General features: G+C 43.1%; 1 long non-coding RNA gene across 1 annotated transcript in view; it reads left to right on the top strand.

Moving 5' to 3' along the window:
• LOC117283120 overlaps nt 1-22,589 on the top strand; it is a 337,433-nt gene that overhangs the window by 5,228 nt on the left and 309,616 nt on the right. The window contains exon 2 of the long non-coding RNA XR_004514134.1: nt 584-643. This is a non-coding gene — a long non-coding RNA (uncharacterized LOC117283120). The remainder of the gene's footprint in view (nt 1-583; nt 644-22,589) is intronic.

Genomic DNA, 22,589 nt, shown 5'->3' with positions numbered 1-22,589 from the left:
AACACGGTAATGAACCTTCGGGTTCCGTAAGATGCTGGGAAATTCTTGAGTAGCTGCAGAATTGGTGGCTCCTCCAGAAGGGCTCAGCTCCATGAGTGAGTAAGTAAGTAAGTAAGTAAGTAAGTAAGTAATGGCATTTTAAACATTTAACGGACATTCAGTGAATTATTATTGTTAAATTAATATTGTTGCATTATAGACAGGAAACAAGTTTCTACCCCTTAAGAGCCTGAAATCCATGTAACCAATGTCAAGACTTCAGTTCAGACGTCACAGAAAACACACTGTGTTTTCTTTCATAGACAGACCGGTTAATGCTGTTTAGGAAAATAATTTCTGTTTATTGTGAGGATCATAGGGAACATGTAAATACACTCTTTGTGCAAAATGCAAAGCTTTTTAGCGTTAAAGCAGGAGGTATATATAACAACTGCTGTTAATATTACAATTTCCATTTATTGTAAATCTATCTAAGCATCAAACTTTGGAAGAGATGAGATTTAAATTTGATTCAGTTACAATTAAACAAAATTGCAAACTTATCATTTAAACGGTGTACTATATTTAGTATGTTACATTCTAGGTACAAAGATACCGAGTTTTGACATTGGATGTCCAGTATTTTACCACAGTTTCTGAGTTGGTGAGTGCAAACTTACAATTTTGTGGTCAGTTCCATCAAATGTAGCCATTGTGAAAGTGTGAACTGGATTTAACTCGCTCAGAATAAGGCCAAATTATGCGTTTTCATTGTTTCATTGCCAGACCCTTTAATGTCTTGTACAGATGTTCATTAATTTGCACAAAATTTGTGAGTTAGGTTAGGAGCCATGGATATTATTCATTGGTGCCAGCTAATAGACTTGAATGTAAAGATAATAACTATTCTCACTGAAATAATGACTAATATTATAATGTAATGCGTATATTAATTATTATTCACATAATTAAATGAAAGAAAATGGTCTGAGCATGTAGCATAAATTGAATATAATTGGATTGAAACAACATTTTTGAAAGAAATATAGAAGAAATAGACACTTGGGGGTGGGGGTGAATAAATTATATTCACTGTATATATTATATATATACTGTTATATTCCTGTAAAGCTAGTAGTTACTCAGCAGTCAGAAATTCCCAAAGTTTTATTGAATCCAAGGGTTCATTACAATGTTCACAAGAACCTGCCATCGGTCCCAATTCCAAACCAGTTAATCCAGTCCACACCCTCCCATTTGATTTTTTATAATCATTTTAATATTATCCTCTCATCTATGTCTGGGTCATGTAAGTGGCTCTTTCTTTCAGGTTTTTCTGCCAACAGTATGCATTTCTCTCGTGCGTGCCATGTGTCCCACCCATTTCACCCTCCTTGATTTTATCACCCTAATAATATGTGAGGAGGAGTAGAACTTCTTAAGTTCTTCGATACGTAATGTACTCCTGTCTCCTGTTGCTTTCTGCGTCTTACATAATAGTACATTGGCAGTCTGGATTTGAATAGCTGAAGTGATGGGCTTTTGTACTGAAACCTTTGAGCTCAAAATAAGGTATATTGGGGATGTGACTAGAAAATTAAACCATTTAAACGTTTCTGTTATATTGTATTGGATCTTAGCATCTCACAACGGCGACTATGAAGAATACGGGTTTCTGAGTTACAACGCTTGTAGTTTGATAGATATCCACCAACATCTTGGAGAAACACATCGCTGCTTATTGCTGGTTACTTGCTTGGCTTCCTCTTCAATCCAGGAGATGGAGGCGATACGTTCCTCCGAAACGTCGGTAGGCTTGTAACTGCATTTTGTTACAAACCAGAAGATCTTACTCTTCGCTTACATTGTCTGTCTGTGAGGCTTACCCCAGCTCACCTCTGCAGTATCACACACGTCCGTGTCCGTTGGACGTCCTTTCATCACGGTTCGGGGGGCGGGTGGCTCATATGAGACAAAGCTGCCCCCTCCCCACCCGGCCCCTCTAACGCATTTAGGCCTGCATAGTCCGTGTGCAATAATAGCGATCTTGGCCTGCAGCAGATCATTATTTGGATGAATTATTGCTTGTACGTTGCACCTTATGTTCTAGCGAAAATGTATAAGTACAGCATGTTTAAGAATCTGATACACTTTTAGACATTGAAGTCCTGTACACACGTGCGCGCATGCGCTACTGATGGTGCGTGAGTGAGAGAATGTCCAACAGTGGAAATGAAGCGCAGCAATTTGTGGAGACATTTAATGAGGTAATAAAAAAGTACTGTAGGCCTGGTACGTTATACTACGATGGAGAGTCAGTAAATAAGTCACAAATGGAAGTACAGCAGCGGTAATGGACGTAATAGGTTTTCTATGTGTATCGTTAGGTAGCAGCACAGTCCATCTTCATGAGAGTCTAGGTAGCAGACGCACTTGCGTATATTTAGAGACTGGTTTCTGTAGTTAAAATGAAGACTGTGCTTGAGAAGTGTAATACCGAAGAGCAGCGTTCTGTTGTGCTGTTTCTTTTGTGAGCAAAGCATAATCATAAAGGAATGTTTCCTGTTTACAATGGGAAGTGTTTGTCGCATAAAGCGGTTCACAACTGGGCGGCAAACGTTTGGCTGAGGACGAGGAGGTTGAAGCGCAAGTGGCTGAGAACAGTCAAGAGACTTCTATGCTGCGGGTTTCTGTGCACTGGTAAAGCGATGTGAAAAATGTATCAGTGTTAGTGGAGGACATGTTGAGAAATAAATGTTTTTTCCACGTTCGAATATCACGTGTTTTACGTTTTATATCCGTTAATGACCCATTTACCAACTCTTCAAGGATTAGATCTCGCCAATTTTAATATAACTAGGTCTGCTAGTAGGTATCTGTCTCCATTTTCTGGGCTTACCAACTCCACGGATCAGAATCCTTGTCCTGTAACTACATAACACAGACAGAGTCCATTGTAAAGTCTCGTGTTACCTTTATGGTAGAATATTTCGCTGTTCGCTTCCGACCCACGGGCCACAGTTTGGTAACCTTGAGGTACTGATTATACAAGGAAAGTAAACATCAGCTTGATACGTAATATTCATACAGTGATCTGGCTGTACTTCGGAGGTTGTTTTTTGTGATGTTGAGAGTCCTTTCCGTTGGGGCAAAAATGTCTTGTGCTGCTTGAGACGTGTGTGTGGAGTTACAGTCCCACAAATTCTATTTTTTTTCTTGGGGTGGGGTGAGACCGAGTCCACTTGGTATGTCGGCCATTAAGTTGCCTATTGTATTAGCCCCGTATGATCATAAATGTGGAGCAGTCAGCAGAATGAGAATTGTGAAGGGAAACCGAAGTACTCGGAGAAAACCTGCCCCAGTACCACGTTGTCCACCACAAATCACACATGTCCTGACCTGGTGATCCAACCCGGGCTGTCGGTGTGGGAAGCCGGCGAGGCCTCCACACATTCTTAACATCGGCATTAGATCTGAGTGAGCGATTTGCTTTGAGTTCCGGCCGCTTTACCCCCAGCGAAATAGCCCCCACTACTCACAAGTTTGATAGGAAGCTGCATGGACCTTAGAACCGGTTTGGACCCATGGAAGAAAGAATTACCCCTGTAAGGAATCGAACCATAGTCCCCTAGTCTGCAGCACAGTCACTATACTGAGCTACTCCGGCTTACTGAGCAGTAGATGAAAGGTGAAAGCCTACGTGTAATTAAGCACCAGGCCATCAAGACTACAGGGAAATTAAGGTACAGCTTCACGCGTTGTTAACCTCGACACGTGCCAGGGAAAGACCTCCAGGTGCCCACAGCGCGGCTCTTTGAAAAGGGAAGGACTCTGCCCCTGCCGCGAACTTAGTCACAGTACTACAACTGAGCTATCCCGGCTAGGGGCTCACGTGAGTACGTGGCGCATAACATACACACAGAGTCGCCATCTACATGAGAATGCTACGCGGATGCTTGACAGGGACCACACATTCTGAGGTCTCATATAGACACTTGAACACTTTCTGGCGTCGAGCCATCTGATGGCTGACACTCGTGATTCCTATAATCCCAAACCTCGTCTTCATCTTCTTTTTGTATATTTCTTCGAAATGTCAACAACATATATGGTATGGTGGGGTTAGTCTGAAGTCTTGGGCGCCTTCTGCACTCATGCAGCAAATATGTCTAGATAAAATTCATGGAAAAGTGTAATACAGTCTCTCGCTCTCTCTCTCTCTCTCNTACCTAAGGCGGGGTGGGTTGGTATGTCCGGCGCGGTTCACAACCGAGCGGCAGCCTGTGTTGCGGCCGGCGGTGGCATTTTAGAAAATCAGCTTTAAGCACCAATAAATTCAAATTAAAGGTAATTTCACGAAGTTAACTTTACATTCATACTTTAAATGTATCATGTATTATGCTGGTTTATTATTTTGTTCCGTTTATTGTCAGTAATCGTTACCTTCTCTTCTGAGTTTAAAACGGTCATAACTCCGTAACCGTCCAAAATCGGACACATTTTTATATGAACTTTTTTGGTCACAGACCTAGGAAATCACCTCCTGCAGTTATGCCCTTAAGTCATGAACCCGTAGCTGGGTAACGGTCGCGAAACAACGCCCGTTGCTACGGCAGTAGATTCTTAATAAATAGGGTTATGCAACCCGTTTCTGGGCACCGGTTCAGTAAACACGTTTGCACTGCAACGGACATGAACGCGACAATTGAAGAACGGTGTTTTCTATGCCGTCCGTGGCGATAAGTTACAACCCGGACAGATGGACCAATGAGTTGAAGGATAGGACATGATCTGCTGTACTAGCCTGCACTGACAGAGGCCTTGTATGCATTGTATATACATTTAGTATCGCGTAAAATGCAAATTGCACACATACTGCCAACAGACTTAACACTACTGACTGCGACTTTGGCAAACGACAGACCCGTCCTCTCTTCAGAAACAGCGCTCCACTTCAACAAAGCTGCAACTGTGTGACAGTAATAAAGATGTGGTCGTAAGCCTCAGATGGGTGATTTATTCCAACACCGACTGTCGTAACATGACTTTGACTTTGACCATGAGTTGAGTTCTGCAAGGGAGGCTAAGAAAACGTGGTGCTATAATTAAATTAAATCCTGAGTTGTGGAGTGTTATCCAGTGGACAACGGCATGGCCACAAAAACTGAAGAATCTCTATTGTTAGGATCCGTTACCAGGAAACGACTAGTGAAAGCTGACTGAGAAGACTTAGCGTGGGCTGTAGTGATTTTTAATGCGTGTAGGTCAGCGATAGCGCTGTAATTGCTTGTAGTCCCGAGTCGTTTGTATAGTTAGTTAGTTAGTTAGTTATTAGAGAGGGTGGGTTTCCCCATGCACTTAGACCTGTAGTGGTCCATTGTGCTTCCCTCTATGATTTCTACCAGCCTCTATATCCTACCGGTATTGGTGCTTACCATCAGTCCCAGCCAGCCAGCGAGACCGGCTCTCTACTGGCTGAGAAGTATCTATAATGCTTCCCCCATCTACCGGAGGTATTAGTGACTGCTGTTGGGCGGCAAACGTCCGCAATTTTGCTCAGTGACCTCCTTTGGAGGTATGAGGTTCTTTTACGTGCCGTAAAGCTACGACACGGGACCCACAGCTTAAAGTCCCTCCCGGAGGACCTGTTCCCTGAATTTTTCCGCCCTTAAAAATTCGACGACCTCCGCCGGGTATTCGAACCCGCGTACTACGAGTCATGAGGTGGGAACGTTGCCTCTAGACTACGGAGGCCGCTTGAGTCGTTTGTATAAGTTGTCAATAATTACATTCACCAATCCCTACCCCGTCTATAGTTACACTAATATACGTGACCATGACAATATATAGTCGCGGTGCAAGGGCCGAGGAGTCCTACCCCTCATACATTCATTCATATATATGTCTATGTGTGTGTGTGTGTGTGTGTGTGTGTGTGTATATAAATGAAACTGAATCAGGGTGACATGCCAGGCCGATAACTTGGTACGTCAAGTTCATGCTGGGATTTCCTTCCAGGACCTAAGCGGCACTCACTAGCCTGGCTGTTCAGGGAAATGTCTATCACAAATTTGTTATCTGTTGTTTATTTAACGACGTTGTGAGTAACTGGGCTGTTGCCTGTCGGATGGTGGGAAGAACGTAAGTAAAGGGTATGGATGGAAATGTGCTTAGAGCGGGGGGGTGAGAAGTGGTGAAAAAGTTTTATTTCGGAGCAAGAAGGAGCAGAAGCTGTAGAATTGCAAGCTGTAGTGGCTTGTGGCAGGGATCTCGTCATCTTTATTTGGAATGATAATTTGGCGGCGATTATAATAATTAAGTTTAATTTTGAAATGGAACTTCTCTGTTTCCTGCCGCGGACCTAATACGAACATTAAGAAATTCTTTTGGCTTATTTTGGACTTCACCCATCGTCCGGTATATAAAAGACAAAAAACCACGACGTTTCGGAGACTGGATCTGTCTCCGTCTTCAGGTGGATAGGGANTGGTTTTTTGTCTTTTATATACCGGACGATGGGTGAAGTCCAAAATAAGCCAAAAGAAATACAGTATACACCATCGTCAGAATCCTTTCAAGACTATTAGGAAATTCACTTGCCAGAGTGTACGGTAACCACGGCTGTTATAGCGGTGTGTAAATGTTGCGGTAAAATATTTTTGGTGCATCTCGAATCCTCATTCCAGGGCATTCCTCTAATTACACGAGTAGCGTTTCGAGGTTTCCACGCCTGTGATTCAGTTTGAGGTCTCCTAAGTCGTGACACTGTTAGTCTTGCAGGGGGACACATACGTTTCGAAGGAACATGATGCCTCAGTCTTCGCGGTTGAATTCTGTTTTGTTGGGAATTGGCTTGGTTATAGAGACAGGTTACCAGGGGGAGGGGTGAGGAACGGAAACCTGATCGGGGCCAATGGGAACACTAGGTTCAAAATTGGCCTTCCTTCACAGGAGGGCAATGGAATTATAAGACCATGGCCTTCAACCCTGGTCCTCGAAAGGAGGGCTGTTTTTGTCACAGGCGGAAGTCGAACGACGATGCGGGCTAAATCGGATTAATGCTATAAAACTGTAGCAAGTGTTCAAGACCGTGGGAAATAATGTGCATCATTTGCACATTTCTGCCATTTTTCCACGACTCTGTAACCCCCTTCTCGCTTCACCATCTGACAGTATGTTGCCACATAATATGGGGTTAGTCTACCCACTTTTGGTGCACATATATTCGTGATACGACATTCCAAATTTTATATGCGCGAACTTGTGAGGTGTGATGGATATCAGGGTCACGTACTTTAGCCTCCTGAAGGGACGTATGATAATAGATCTTGGACATTTGTCCAAATATATTAGATCGTATTTTTTGTAGAATGTAAAATAACAACATGGCGGCCTTGCGAAAATTTTCTTCAGCTTTCGCTCTGGTGACGTTATAATCATGAAGTTGTGAAGTTGGCAGATGTTTAAGAGGAAACCCGACAAGTTGGACGCAGGCAGAACCTGCAGTTCAGTAACAAGTTCTTCGCAAAAGCGAAACTCAACAAAACGCCAGTAATAATGTGACATGTCTGTGCAGCAGGAAAGTACGCCTCTTGAGTTCAGCCTCGAACTCATTATGTGATTACACGTGGACTCCATGGGGTAGAGTCTTCCTTTGTGAAACTAATTATTTTGTACCTGTTCAAGAAAATACCCGCCTTTTATGGAACCTGAAAGGTTCATTAACGTTCTGACGAAAGCCCGCTCCCCTCTCCATATTTCTTTAAGATATGTTTGAATATTATCCTCCCATCCGCACCTCACACTCGTTTATATATATAGCACGCGGTAGTGTAGTTGTTTGATGCACTGTGCTACAAACCGGCAGGTCGCGGGTTCGATTCCCGATGAGGTCATTGATTTTTTCAATTGACATAATCCTTCCAGCCGTACTATGGCACTGGGGTCGACTCAGCCTCTAACAGAAATGAGTACCAGGAATCTTCCTAGGAGTAAAGGGCGTAAGGTTAACGTCACCTTCATCTGTGAGCCGAATGTCTAGAAAATGTGGGATCCTCAAAGTCTCACAGAATTATGGGCCGTCACGACCCGTTAAAGAGATAGCTTTGCCTTTCTTATCTTTTCATTTATGTGTAAAACTATGAATACTTTTCGAATGCTTTATGTTTATTGCCCATCAAGTTAACAAGCATTGTCAAGCACTCTCTTGTTGGTCGCCTGTCTGCCTTCAGGTCTTGGATTTGGTCCGCTGTAGGAGATTCAAAGATTGAATTCGTCTAAGTAATATTTAAAAGTTCAGTTACTGACTTACAGAAAACACTGTTTGTACTACGTAGACTGATTAGTTAAAATTATGTAAGGAAATAATCGGCGTTTATGCCAGAGATAGGAAACACATGTAGATCGCATGGACAGTATCCATTTTAAAAAATATTGAAGTATGTTGTACGTGTAGATACCACTGTGCTTTAACCACCTAAGACAGTAAAATATGATCATGAGTGCCGCTGGACTCGGACTCTAGAATGACTGCGCTGGTAAGGACCAGCAGCAATTGTAAACGACAGACACGTCCTCTCGTCAGAGAGGGCGCCCCGCTTCAACAAAGCAACAACTGTGTGACAGTAATAAAAATCTAGTCTTGGGCCACATGAGTTCTTGACACCAAGACAGGCTGCCCGACTGACCGTCGGTCGTAACATAACTTTGCCTAAAGACTGAATTGCTCCTAAATACGATATTAAATTTCAGTTCTTACCTCACAGAAAACACATTACGTCTCCGCTACAAAGCCCAACCGGTTAATGCTGTTTAGGGAAACAGTAGCTGTTTATTGTGAGAACCATCCGGAACACAACCTCACAGGAAACACATCGAGTCTCCATTACAGAGCCCAACCGGTTAATGCTGCTTTGGGAAACAATGTCTATTGTGAGAACCATACGGAGCACACAAATACACTCTGTGGGCAGAATGGGGAGCTTTGGTACCCGAAAGCATGTGGTACATATAGTGAACACAGGGCTTTAAAGTTTAAAGAGATAATAGCTTCATATACTCGAAGGTTGTGGCAGTACTGCCATGAGCCACTCACGCTCCCAATGTCGTACAAACAACAAATAAAGTGGAAACAAAAGTCTTTGGTGGTGGCTGTGTAGTGTGAGATATTTGTGCGATGGTTTTGGAGGGCGATAAGTCCTCGAGAGGCGATGACACGAAATTCTTCTCGATCTTTTGCCACACCATCACAGCACACACAGAGAGCCTCACGCTCTGCCGGCTCCAACAGTTAATTTCTCTTCTCTGGAAGAGAAGGAGACGGCGAAGGAAGACTGACGCGTGAGAGAGATCCGTTCTGCGTCCGCGTTTTCAAGCCCCCTTCCCAGAAGCTAGATCGTCACTTCTTTCGTGGCGACACCGCTCACCGGTCGATAGCTCGTACAGACAGAATGAGAGAGGGTGAACGGTTACTCCATTTCCAAATGTATAGTAGTTTTCTAAACTCCCTATGCACTATTGGCTCATTTTTCTTTCTCCCGCTTCTCATTTTTGCTCTCCGTGCTTCAGTTTGGAACCATCTTTGTCTTTTCTTTCCACTGATCATTTTGGAGTAGCAGGCTTTTGTAGAGTTCTGTCTTCTGGGATATAGCGCCGTGTAGGTAAAAAAGGTAAAGTTGTCCCTGTACTTAACTAATTAAACAGTACCCCATGAAGACGTATTGGGGAGTGGATATATGAGCCACATTTTCTTGACCTCGGCACTAGCTGGAGATGAGTAGTGAGATTCACGCCCCAGCCGTTTTACCCACGGGGAGAGAGCCCCTGGTACGCATTGAATAGGAGGTTGGGTGGACCCCGGAGCCGGTCGAGATGTGGAGAAGATAAAATTCCTGACCCTATTGGGACTCGAACTCCTACCCCTCGGTCGTCAAACCCGTAGCCATTAACTATAGCGACTACGCTATCCCGGTTCATTATAACGCCGTGTAGTTTGTTTGAACGTCAACCGACGTTCCGGTGGATCATATCAGCTCCACTCGACTTGCCATCTGCTTTCACGCTGGTATCTTGCTCGGCTTATTCGACCCTGAAGATGGAAGTGATATATTCCCCAACGGACTACACGGCGTATTCCAAAAGACATTACTCTTCATAAGTACCGCTGTGAGAACCTCAGATCCTGGCTTGCAGTATTTTGTTTTAGTTACGCGTATTATTTGTTTTATTGCTAGTGGGGTGGGACTAAGTTCCTTGTACTGCGGCCACTTCTGGCCTATTGTACCAGCCCCAGATGATAGGTGAGGGTGATTGTAGAGCAATTGGTGGAATGAAGATTAGCAGGGGAAACCGAAGTACTCGGAGAAAACCTGCCCAGCGCCACTTTGTCCACCACAAATCCTACTTGACCAAACCCGGGATCGAACCCGGGCCACTGCGATGGGATGCCAGCGACTAACCGCTTGAGCTATGGCGCGGCCCAGCCTATGAAACTTACTCCAAATTCTTGCCAATATGTACGGTAATCACGGCGGTTGCGGTAGAGTTTTGGGGCGCTATTCGTATCTGTTTTAAAACCACGTGAGTGAACTTTGATTTTTTAATTTGAACATTATTTCCTGTTTCAAGTTTTAGCTACTATATCTAATATACTACGATATTGATGAAGAAAGCAATCATAGCTATCTGGGGCTAGGAACTCCTGTTTCCATGGTCACTATGGGATGGCTGGCATATTTGTTTATAAACTTATTGTAAGCCCTTTAAAAATATTTTTGCCGACTTCCCACAGTATTCGCGAAGATTTGTTTTGTAAATTGATGCTAACATTTGACATATTTCCTGTATTCCCCCCCCCACCCCCAATAAAATCTCTCGGATAATATTTGACGGTTTTTGAATTGGTGCTGCTGAAGGTTAAGGGCTGAAAAGGAAAGACGTCTGCTCGTACGTACAACGAAGCAATGACACGACCATCCACTGGTGAACTGTGAAAGCTATTGATTCCATGTTGTAACTAAGGAAAGTGTCTCAGTGGAACAATGGCTTTTATCCACCTCAATTTATTACTCATTTATCACAGTTAAAGTTTAAGGGCAGTAGATGTCTGGAACCCGCTGCAATTGTCATTTCTAGTCTGGTTCAAGTGCATAACCTCAAGACATACCTTGATTAGTAGGTTAACTGTGCGATATGGATCTCAGAACTTATTCAAGTTACAATAACTTTTATGGTCTTGAATTATAATGGACTAAGGTAATGCCCGTTAAAAATGCAATAGGAGCTCTTTTACAAAATTTCTTACCTTTTGTCCTTCTCTCCGTCTTCTATGTATGTTCCATTCGAACCCCGTTTATTTGTTCGTCCCCGACAACATTTAACTCCTCTTAGCATGTCCCATCCTTTACGTTAGAGTGATCTAGACAATGTCTGTCAAGACAAGGCCGTTACAGGGGAGTATTAACGAAAAGTATCAACTGCGCTAGTCCTGCGATATTTGGACGTTTTCCCCTATGTCCGCGTCCTTTGACCGCAGCCGTAACGGCCTTTATATGTAGTTATAGGTGTGAAAGTATATGCCTGCGTTATCGAGCGATGCATCGAGGCCATCTGGGGATTAAAGCCGCCCTTCAAACGCTGAAAGTTACTAATTCATCAGTAAACGCAAAACAGACAAAGGAACATTTGAGTCAGAGTCACAGTTGCTTCATGACCGGCAGTTTACCGCCAATCAGTTCGTCTTGACGCCAAGCTCCTTGAGATTCACAACCAGAATTATTTTTTCAACTGAACTCTTGCGTTTATTGCCCTTATGTAACATTCCCTGTGACGAGAGGATGGGACTGTCGTTTACAATTGCTGCTGGTCCTCGCCAGTACAGTCATTCTCAGATCTGAGTTCCGTGCGACTCATGACCACATTTTACTATCTCAGATTCTGGACTCCTCCAACCTGGAGGGCCTGATCTCCGCATTTATATCCCCCGGGAACAGAGTGGCCCGGTTATGGCCCCAGGCACTGGGTTCCCTATTCGTCGTCTCCTACGACTCGCAGGACTTTTACATTACCCTACGTAAGATGTGCGAAGAAGAAATCGTCCTGTATTCCGAGATACCATCATAACTTTTTTCTAGAAGTGTCAATGAAACAACGAAGGGTTTTAGATAGAATAGCCGATCTACTAGGATTCCCACTGAATACCGTATCTCTTTAACGGTAATGGTAATTATAATGTCACATCTCAGGCGGTTAGACGCCGGTTTCCCGCCTCGGCGTTCCGGGTTCGGTCACAGATCAGATAATGTAGGTTTTCGGTGGATAAAGTGCCACTGGGCAGGTTTCCTCCCAGTACTTCGGTTTCCCCTACAAATTCTCATTCCACCAAGTGCTCATACTCTTCATAATCATCATCCGGCAGGCAGTAACCAGATCTCTGCCAGCTGGTTTCTTAATTGGCTTACTCATCAACCCTGAAGAAAGAAGCGACGTGTTCCTACTAAACGTCTGTTGAAATTCAACGGACTACACGGCGCTATATCCCAGAAGACAGAACTCTTCATAACCACCGGTGTGAGAACCTCAAATCTTAAATTTTGTGTTACTGTTTGATTTCAAATTTGGAATGCTTAGTTCAAAATTTCTGAGCTGAAGGATTAGTAATTAAGTTTTAAGTAAAAACAATTACCCCGTTGCCTGCTAAGTCGGTTAATTAGAAAGTGGAACAAGTCCAGTGGCAGTTCTGTGAATACGTTCCACTTCTGTAACAAAATTATTCAGTTATAGCAAGAAACACCGAGCTAATTCGTTAGCTGACTTTATATTCTGAATGCTAACTTCTGAAGCACATGCGTTCTATACTGCTTTAACATGAATAAACTCTGATTTTTAGTGACACAGTTTATTTGTGTGTTTCCTATAGTTCTCACAATAAAATGTGATTATTTCATCGGTTGGTCTTCATATTGAACTCATCATGTAGGTTACTGACCTCTAAAAATGCTACCGTGTAGTCTGAGATGTACTAACATTTCGTATGAATCATTTGTCTCCGTCTTCGGGGTAGAATAGTCATCCGAAGAGGTGGTACTTTTCTGCATGATAACTGGCATCATGCCCCAGGAGACAGAAATCCTTATTTCATAGCCATGGGAACTTCAAATTTCACGAGACACAGTGTGTTTTCTGTGAGGCACGAACTGAAGTTTTAAATAGTTAGTTAGTTAGTTAGTTAGTTAGTTAGTTATTGGAGAGGGTGGGTTTCCCCATGCACCGCGACCAGTTTGATCTATTGTGCTTCCCTCTATGATATTCTACCAGTCTCTATGCCCTACCGATACTGGTGCTTACCATCAGTCCCGACCAAGCCAGCGAGTTCGGCCTCTACTGGCTTGGCGGTATCTATAATGCTTTCCCCATCTATCAGAGGCGTTAGAGACTACTGTTGGGCGGAAAATGTCCTTGAATTTGGCTCAGTGATCTCCTTAGGAGATATGAGGTTCTTTTATGTGCCGTAAAGCTACGACACGGGACCCACGGCTTAAAGTCCCTCCCGGAGGACTTGTTCCCTGAATTTTTCCACCCTTAAAAATTCCACGACCTCCGCCGGGTTTGAACCCGCGTACTACGAGTCATGAGGTGGGAACGTTACCTCAAGACTACGGAGGCCGCTCAAGTTTTAAATATAATTTAGACGAATTATCAGGCTTCAAGAGGTTACGATACGCTGACAAGTACCAACCGCAGCAGCAGAGCCTATTTGACAATTTCAATCACGAATGTGGGGAAATGACCAAGTCTGTGTCTTCCTCTTATTTTCTTCTCATTTCGTTTTGGAGGAATTGTTATGTAATTATGTAAAGTACCTCCTTGTTGTAATAGCTGTAATAACCTTTTTGTATATTGCAATTATTATTTCGTTTTTTTTTCCATATGCATCATGGGAAATTCTGCATATTGCAAAATTATTACATACACGTCATTGTGCTTAGTGACTGTATATAGACCTAGATAAGTGGCCCCTCACATTACATAGACATCCTATAACTTCTATACATGATTACGGAGTATAATAATTGATAATACCCCACTCACAGTTTTACGTTGAGTATGCTACAGGGCGTTCATTCTAGAAGCCTCACCGTAACAGTGGGAAGGCAGCAACTCGTACACCTGTTTCTCAATCGTAGTCAAAAGGTAGATGCACGTATTAAGAGCAAGAGAGGTCTCTTGCAGTGTATTTATGAGCACTCTTCTGTCTTTTCTCCTCAGTGAGATATAAAATACAATGTTTTATATTTGGAAACGGTTTTAACCCGTTGTCTATCTTTCAGGTCCATAGAACTACTTTCCTTAAACGCCGAGACTGTTTGGAGGGTTAATTAAACTGCCCTGAATGCTCACAGTTCTTTCTGAACCTCCAACCATAGACATAGATCATGTGAATACACGTTCTTTCTTTTTTATCGTGAAAAATAATTGTAAATATAAAAAAGCCTACGGCCCTCCGCAGCACAGTCTTATAAATATCTTATTCTATTAGAGCGGTCCTCCTCGATTCTTAATATATATCTTAACTCAAATGTTTTTTTTTTTTCCTTGGCACTACAGCCCCAGTGGGCCTAGGCCTACCTCCATGAACTTCTCCGTTCACTTCGGTTTTTCTAGATCTTACACATTCGGTAGGACTCCTTGGGCGGGTGATCAGCTCGTCGCAAGGCCTCTACCTGTAGACAAACACAGAAAAACGCACACAAACATCCATGCCCTGAGTGGGATTCGAACCCACGATCCCGGCTTCCGAGCGAGCGAAGACAGTGCACGCCTTTGACCGCTCGGCTACCGTGACCGGCAACTCAAATTTGATAGTATGCTGTTATTATTATGTAGATTTACCTCTTTTTTTACATATCTGTTTTTAAATACAATAAATATAGGAATATTGTTTATTAAGTAAAAGACGCCTTGCAAAAATATTTTTTCTTCTAGCTATGACTGTTCTCTGTTTTTATCTTGTGGCGATTGGTGCGATTTATTGACACGAATGCTGCACTAATTGTTTAAGTTGAACCGATTTATTCGGCAGTGGCTGTTGTAACGCAAGTGCTCCGAACCGATCTAATCGGGCCATGGAATGGAACTGTTTAAAGGAATCGCCCTGTATTACGACCAGGATGTTTCAAATCACTACTCTCTGATACACGCACACGCAAATATAACGAGGCGGAAGATAATTAAGTTCCGCATTGTCGTAGTGCCTTCATTTACCTATAACTAACGTGCTTATTATCATTTTCCCCTCTGTACGTATGTGTTTAATTTCTGGAGTGGAGGTGGGCATTTTTATTATCTCCGTATTATCTTGAAATCATGGAAGTCCATTAATTTATTGTTGCCTATTCCCATGGACAGCGGGGGAAGGGGGAGGCATAGCATGTCCCGTGTATACATGCAAGCAATTACATGTAATTGATTGGATCGTTGCCTTCAGCCTTATGCCTTATTAAGCTTTCGTGGATATGTATAGGAGTATAGTTCTACTTGGCTGTTATGTAATAGGCACCTTCTAACCAAACTTCGAGTGTAGGGGTTAAGACAATCGTTTCTATAGACTAGTGAAAATTTTTTCATGCACTGGTTTGGTCTGAACTGCGTTTCACTATATCGGGAATGAGGGAGACCTAACTCACGGATACAGCATTTTATTTAAAAAATAATCGTGAATATACTCGCTTCTGTTGAGTTTAGTTAGTAACTAACCAACTTTCCAAACACCAGCAGTGGGTGATAGTAAAAAGCATATGAAGACGTGGTTCTGTTGAATTCCAAGTGACGACTAACTAATCAACCCTCAAATCAATCACCAGTCGCATTTTATTTTAAAAATAGGCTCAATAGTCTGTAATTGTGGTGGATTTTAAGTTTTCACTAATCACGTAACTAATCACTAATACATTTTTCTTTAAAAATAAACTCAAGCGCACGCACTAAATTCAAGGAAAATTATGGTCATCTGGTGCATGATCCCCTGAAGTTTTGTAAAAAGTTCAAACTATCCAAAATCGGAGTCACAAGATTCCTGTTCGTATCCTCTTGCCAGACCAGGGTTAGACAGACATTTGCGTGGCAATGGCGGCTACCAAATTGTCCGCAGTTCCGCGGTCCACTTATCTGACTTAATATCGGTTTTCCTTTTAGGCAGCATCAAATAACGGGCATCAAGCAGGTCGGAGCTTGCTGTCTGCTTCGTGCCGGTTTATTTCTGGATTATGAAGATGGAGGTGACATGTTCCTCCGACACATCAGTTGACTATCAGCGGACTGCATGGCGTTGTCTCTCTCAGAAAATGGAACCATTCATACCTTCAGGTCATTCATTCGTTTAATTCAACAATGGCTCTACAGCCTTTTGCTTGGCCTCTTCTTTAGTTTCCTAATCTCTTTTACACAGGCAGTAGGACACCTTGTACGAGTGGTCATCCTTTCGCAAGGCCGCTACCTACACGCAGGACAACACAAACACAGAATAAACACTCACACAGATATCCATGCCTTGAGTGGGACCTTCAGGTCAACCGAGCAAAATTTTGTATTTCCTATTTATGCCATATCTGCTACATAAGGGAACCTTGATTTATTCGTCCTAATAATATTTAGCATGGAGTACAAACTGTGAAGCTTCTTTTTAAGTAATTTTGTCCACCTTCGTCTCATTTTATCAGGCTTAGATGCAATGTCCCCCCTCCCTCAGCATCCTGTTCTACAATACTCTTCCTGTACCAAGAGGTTGTAGGGCATGAGTTCCTACGTCACGGTTCTACGAATACCTCTTTGATTGTTCAAATTGTACTTTAACATACACGTAGTAGTGTGTAGAGCCGTTACTGTGTAACGACCGCGAGATAAGGAGATATACCAGAGCCGTTTCTGGGCAACGGTTCGCTAAACACGTTCCCGTAGCAACATACATGAACGCAACAATGATACAGCAACAGAGGAACGGTGTTTTCCATGTGGTCCTTGCCGAGATGTTATAACCGGGACAGCTTGGGGCATGTAGTTAGTTGCAAGAGCGCTCAATTGGAAGTCCGGCTGTGAAGAGGTGACTTCATGTGTGATATGTGGAGTGTGTAATTCAGTGAGACTGTTTTCATTCTGTGTTATAATCCGTTGCCAGGAAACGGCTAGTGGAGGGTGTAATAGATTGATGACACTAGTCTGTGTGTGTGTGCCAGTGACTTGTAAAGTGTAATCACGAGTCGTGAGTTTATAAGCGGTCAATAAATCGAATCACAACTCGAAACCCCGTGTATGGTAACTCCATAGACGTGACAGTATATACTATATATATTGTTGACTCTTTACTATATATACTTACTTCGCGTCGCCTAATCACAATCCAATCATAACATCCAGTACAGAGAAATATGAAACAGAGGTTCGAAGAAGCTCTTCTCAATAAGAATTTGCATGCAAGTGACAATATCTGACGCCAGCGGTTACTGTTGGCAGATATGCCACCAACAGGATTGATATATAACCATTGATCTATCGGCGCACTGTGTTACGATAAAATTCCATGTAGCATCATTAGCAGTTTATTGTCTGTTTCCTGTACTCTACCATGGACCTAATAAAAAGCGCCCAAAGATATTATGAAATTCACTGCATGCCCTTGCCAATATGTACGGAAGCCACGGTTGCTAAAAGCAATGTGCAAGTTTTGCGGTAGAATTTTTGGACACAACTGGAATCCTCATTCCAAATTTATTTATTTTATTACATAAGTAAAATTTGAGGAGTCGGTATAGCTAAATCGGTATAATGACGGGCTATGGGCTGGACGACTAGGGTTCGATTCCCTGCAGTGTAACATTTATCTCTTCTCCACATCGTCCAGACCGGCTGTAGGGCCCACCCAAACTCCTATCCAACGAGCACCGGGAACTGTTTTCCCCGGGGGTAAAGCGGCAGGGGCGTGAAACTGACCACTCACCTCCATCTAGTGCCGAGGTCAGAAATTGTTGATCTACAAATCCACTCCCCCGTAAGTGTTCATGGCGTAATGCTTAACTAAATAAGCAGAGGGACAATGTTACCTTTTGGTAAAATTTTATTTCTTAATTTGAGTGTTATTTTCTATAAAAGTTTAGCTTTGACGTGGAAAGCAACCGAAACCCGGGCGAAGAACGGGTATTTGTCTATGAGTTTCTCATACGGTCACGTGGGAAGAAAAGATAGCAAGCAGTTCATGCGTCATGGTTACTCACACACATGCCTGCTCCACATAGACAGCCAGAAGGAAAAGAAGACGTTAAATCAGTTAATAACCTAAATGTCTCATCGTTCATTAAATCTGTATAGTGCCATGGAACAACGGCTTGTAATGGGATCTCCAATTATGGCGTTGTATTGCATAGTTAGATGTGCACCATGCGTGGTTACATTATAATCCGTAGTTAAATCACTGGCATGCCTCATACGCCTGTTGTATGAAACGACATCCTGTTTCGAAATAATTACACGTGCATCATCAAGTCAGGTGTTCTGTATGTGTGAAAATGTAACTTGTCTGTTTCCTATTTCCTACTATGGACGCACTAGAGGACTCCGAAACGCATAAACAAATCCATTCTGTGGTGTAGCCACTGCTGTCGGGGCCACTATGCTACAAGCCGGTATGTCGCGGGTTCGAATCCGGATGAGTTCACTGGATTTTTCATTTGACCTAATCCTTACAGCCGTGCTATGATCCTGGGATCGACTCAGCCTCTAACAGAAATGAGCACCAGGAATCTTCCTGTGGGATGAAGGGCGGCCTGCACATAAGGCCAACAACCTCCCCGCCATCTATGAGCTGACTGTCTAGAAAATGTTGGAAGCTTCGACGTCTCACAACCCTATGAGCACCTTTACTGATTAGCCATTGCTCTTAAAGCGACGTTCAATTGTTGCGGTACAGTTTTTGGGTGCAATGGGGGTCCTCATTGCCGACATTTTCTTTTTTTCTTTTTTAATTTCATGCGAAAATGTAGGATATGAGGCTCTACAATGGCGGCTATGAAGAGTTCTGTCTTCTGGGATATAGCGCTGTGTAAGGATATGAGACTCACAGCGGTGGCTATGAAGAGTTCTGTCTTCTGGGATATAGCGCAGTGTAGGACCTGAGGTTCTCACAGCGGTGGCTATGAAGAGTTCTGTCTTCTGGGATATAGCGCTATGTAGGATCTGAGGTTCTCACAGCAGTGGCTATGAAGAGTTCTGTCTTCTGGGATATAGCGCCGTGTAGGATCTGAGGTTCTCACAGCAATGTCTATGAAGAGTTCTGTCTTCTGGGATAGAGCGCTGTGTAGGATCTGAAGTTCTCACAGCCGTTGTTATGAAGAGTTCTATCTTCTTGGATAGAGCGCTGTGTAGGATCTGAGGCTTTCACAGCGGTGGCTATGAAGAGTTCTAGCTTCTGGGTGGAAGTGAACATGTTTCCTCCATCCTTAAGGCGAAGAGTAAGCCAAGAAAAAAGGTCAACATGAAGTAAGCTTACTCTTGGGCCCTCAAGATGGAAGGTATATGTTCCTATCAGCCGTCGGTTGATTTTTACCGGATTACACAGGGAGGTAATTTCAGTGTTATAACTTCTTTAAAGTTTCAGCAGCTATATTGGCAAAAAGAATAGTCATATCCCAGTTGAAGAACGACACTTCTGTCGGATGTACAGGGTGTAACTGAAAGGTGCGGACAAACTTTAGGCAACAGTTCCATATAAAAAAACAACAGAAAATGTCCATATCAACATGTCCGGCAAGAGTTTGTGAGTAATAGTTGAAAGAGTACATTTATTAGAAGTGCTCGGAATATCCTCCATGAGATTCAGTATAATGTGGAGAAAGACGGTAATTTCGCGAATCGATCGGAAAATGGAGAGCCAGATTTAACCCTAGAAGTGTCGGCCATATTGCTAGGTGAAATCACTGCAAAATTCAGGGCAGTTATGCATGTATATAAAATTACTTCATAAGAACTTAAAATGTAATCAAACATTCCCAATAGTTTTTCTTGAATGTGTAAGGAATTAAGTCTTCCTTGGGAAGCCACTAGATGTTCATATATTCAATACTTTATGGAATCATAACTTTTCATTACCGTATTAAAAAAAAACCGCCACTTGTCCCTATCCTGAGCCAGATCAATCCAGTTCCTACCACCTCATCATATTCTTTCTTGACTACGTAATTTAGATATTTTCCAGTAGATGTTACATGCTTACAGATGTAACAGTTTACGTAAAGGTCGACATTTTCAGCGCTTGGCACTTAATGGGATTAAAGTGAATCACTTTGTAACTTGCTGACTTTCCCAGTGATGGGCAGTGCCCAAAATAGGATGCGTGTTCATTTAGAGTAATCGATGCTGAATTTCCAGCGACCGTCACAAGCAATCTGTATAGAGCTGTATCAGTCACACTGGTTCGTAGTTAGTCCAAAAGCGAAGAAGCTTAGTGTTACTGTCATTCATGCCTCTGAAAAGAGTTTATTATTTATTGAAAGCAATTGCTGCTGATAGGTTTTGTAAATGAGCTCTTTCTCAATTCTCAAAGTCTTTAACTGGAAGTTAAAATGTCTAACTGCTATTGGTACAGTAAATGTGTATTAGTCTATTATTAGCCAGTGGGCCAGCACGCAGCTCGCATGCTGATTGTCCCGTCCCGTCCCAGCAAGTGACATATCATTAACTACTTCTCGCTAGTTCTCTTGATATCCGACGTTAAAGGGATCCATCCACGGTTTCTTTTAGTTGCATGTTAAAATAATAGTTCGGCTCACGTAGCATATTGCTATAAAGTGACTCCGTAAAACAACGCCCGTTGCTAGGTAACAGATTCCTACCACGAACCAATGGACTAACTGGAAACCGGTGTCTCTAAGCGGTCCGCGCGGCAGCTACGTGACCCAACACTAGAGCTGTTGGAAACCCTGTTGTTTATGTTGTCCTCTCTGATGCTATATGACTCGACCGACCGAATTCAGTTGTCGTTGAAATACCTGGCCATGACCCTCAGATGAGGCTGGACACCAAGACTTACTGACCGATTGACCGTCAGTCGCAATGTGACTTGGACTCTGACATTTACCGTTGACTCATTGTGGAGGCGGGATGGAATACCTCCACAATAGCCCTTCGAGTCGTAAGAAGCCACGAAAAGGGAACACAGTGCCTGGGGGTATAACCGGGCCACCCTGTTCCTGGGGGATATAAATACGGGGACCTGGCCCTCCAGGTTGGGGGAGTCTCGAATCTGAGACAGTAAAATGTGGTCATTAGTCTCAAGGGACTCAGGCATAAGAATGAATGTGCTGGCGAGGACCACCAGCAATTGTAAACGACAGATCCATCCTGTTGTCAGAGAACATGTTATATAAGGACTATCGCCGCAAGTGTTCAGTTTGGGTGGGAGATTATTGGTCGTGAGTCACAAGGAGTTGTAGTCAAGACGAACTGATTGGCGGTAAGCAGTCAGTCGAAAAAGTAACTCTGAGTCTGACTCAGCTCAGATAGTGCAGTTCAGTGCAGTGGCGTGGAGTCGAGTTGAGTTGAGAGTCGACAGCTGTGGGACAGTCGCCAGCCGGTAAGGACGTGGGCACGGAAGCAAAGGACATTATTGGGATTTGTCACCAGGCAACGACTGGTGGAGTCACAGCAGACTAAGAAAACTTAAGTGCGTGGTGTAGTGAATTGTAAAGTGAATGGATTAGCGATGACGCTAGAGTTACTTGTAGTTACGATCTGTAATGTGCTCGATTTTTATAAAGGCCTGTATGATACAATCCATTTATTGCCTGTGGAAACTCCTTGTACTCCAGTACGGGCTACAGCTTTCCAGTCTTAACTTTAATGTTCTGTGTTATGTTTGATGTACTCATGACGGGAACTATGAGAATATTTTCTCTGAGATATGTCGCCCTGTAAATTGTGCAGATAGGTATCAACATTTCGGAGGAAATATCTCTTTTATTGTAATTTTATTGTGTTCTCCCAACTTTATTTACAACCCCCACTTTCTCTCTATTTTAATTTATCCTACTTTTTATGTTATTATGTTACTTTAATTCAGTTGGGACATGCGGTAGCATAGTTGGTTGATCTGTCTACAAAACCGAAATTAACGGCCGTGGGGATTCGTTGCGCTGACCACGCGACACCCTCTATCCGCTTAAGTTGGCACTAACTTTCCCGTCAAGCAGCTGTCTCTTGGTCGGTATAGCTCGCTTGCGGACTAAAACCACGGAGTTTTCTTTTGTAGCATAGTTGGTTGAGGCACTATGCTACAAGCTGGGAGGTAGCGGTTTGGATTCCTGATGTAGTCACTGGATTTTTCAGTTGGCCTAATCCTTCCAACCGCACTATGACCCTGGGGTCGATTCAGCCTCTAACAGAAATGAGTACCAGGAAACTTCCTGGGGGTTAAAGGGCGACCTGCCGGCGCATAAGGCAGGCTACCCCACCGCCATCTATGAGCCGATTGTCTAGAGCAGTGGTTCTCAGCGTTTATGAGACCGCGGCCCAGTAACTTCTTTCTGTATAACACGAAGCCCAGTCCCAACAAATTTACTCGTAAATAC

The sequence above is a fragment of the Cryptotermes secundus genome, unplaced genomic scaffold (genome assembly GCF_002891405.2).
Source record: "Cryptotermes secundus unplaced genomic scaffold, Csec_1.0 scaffold313, whole genome shotgun sequence".
Lineage (NCBI taxonomy): Eukaryota > Metazoa > Arthropoda > Insecta > Blattodea > Kalotermitidae > Cryptotermes > Cryptotermes secundus.
Note: the sequence above shows the minus strand (reverse complement) of the source record. Positions and strands in the feature narration are given on the sequence as shown.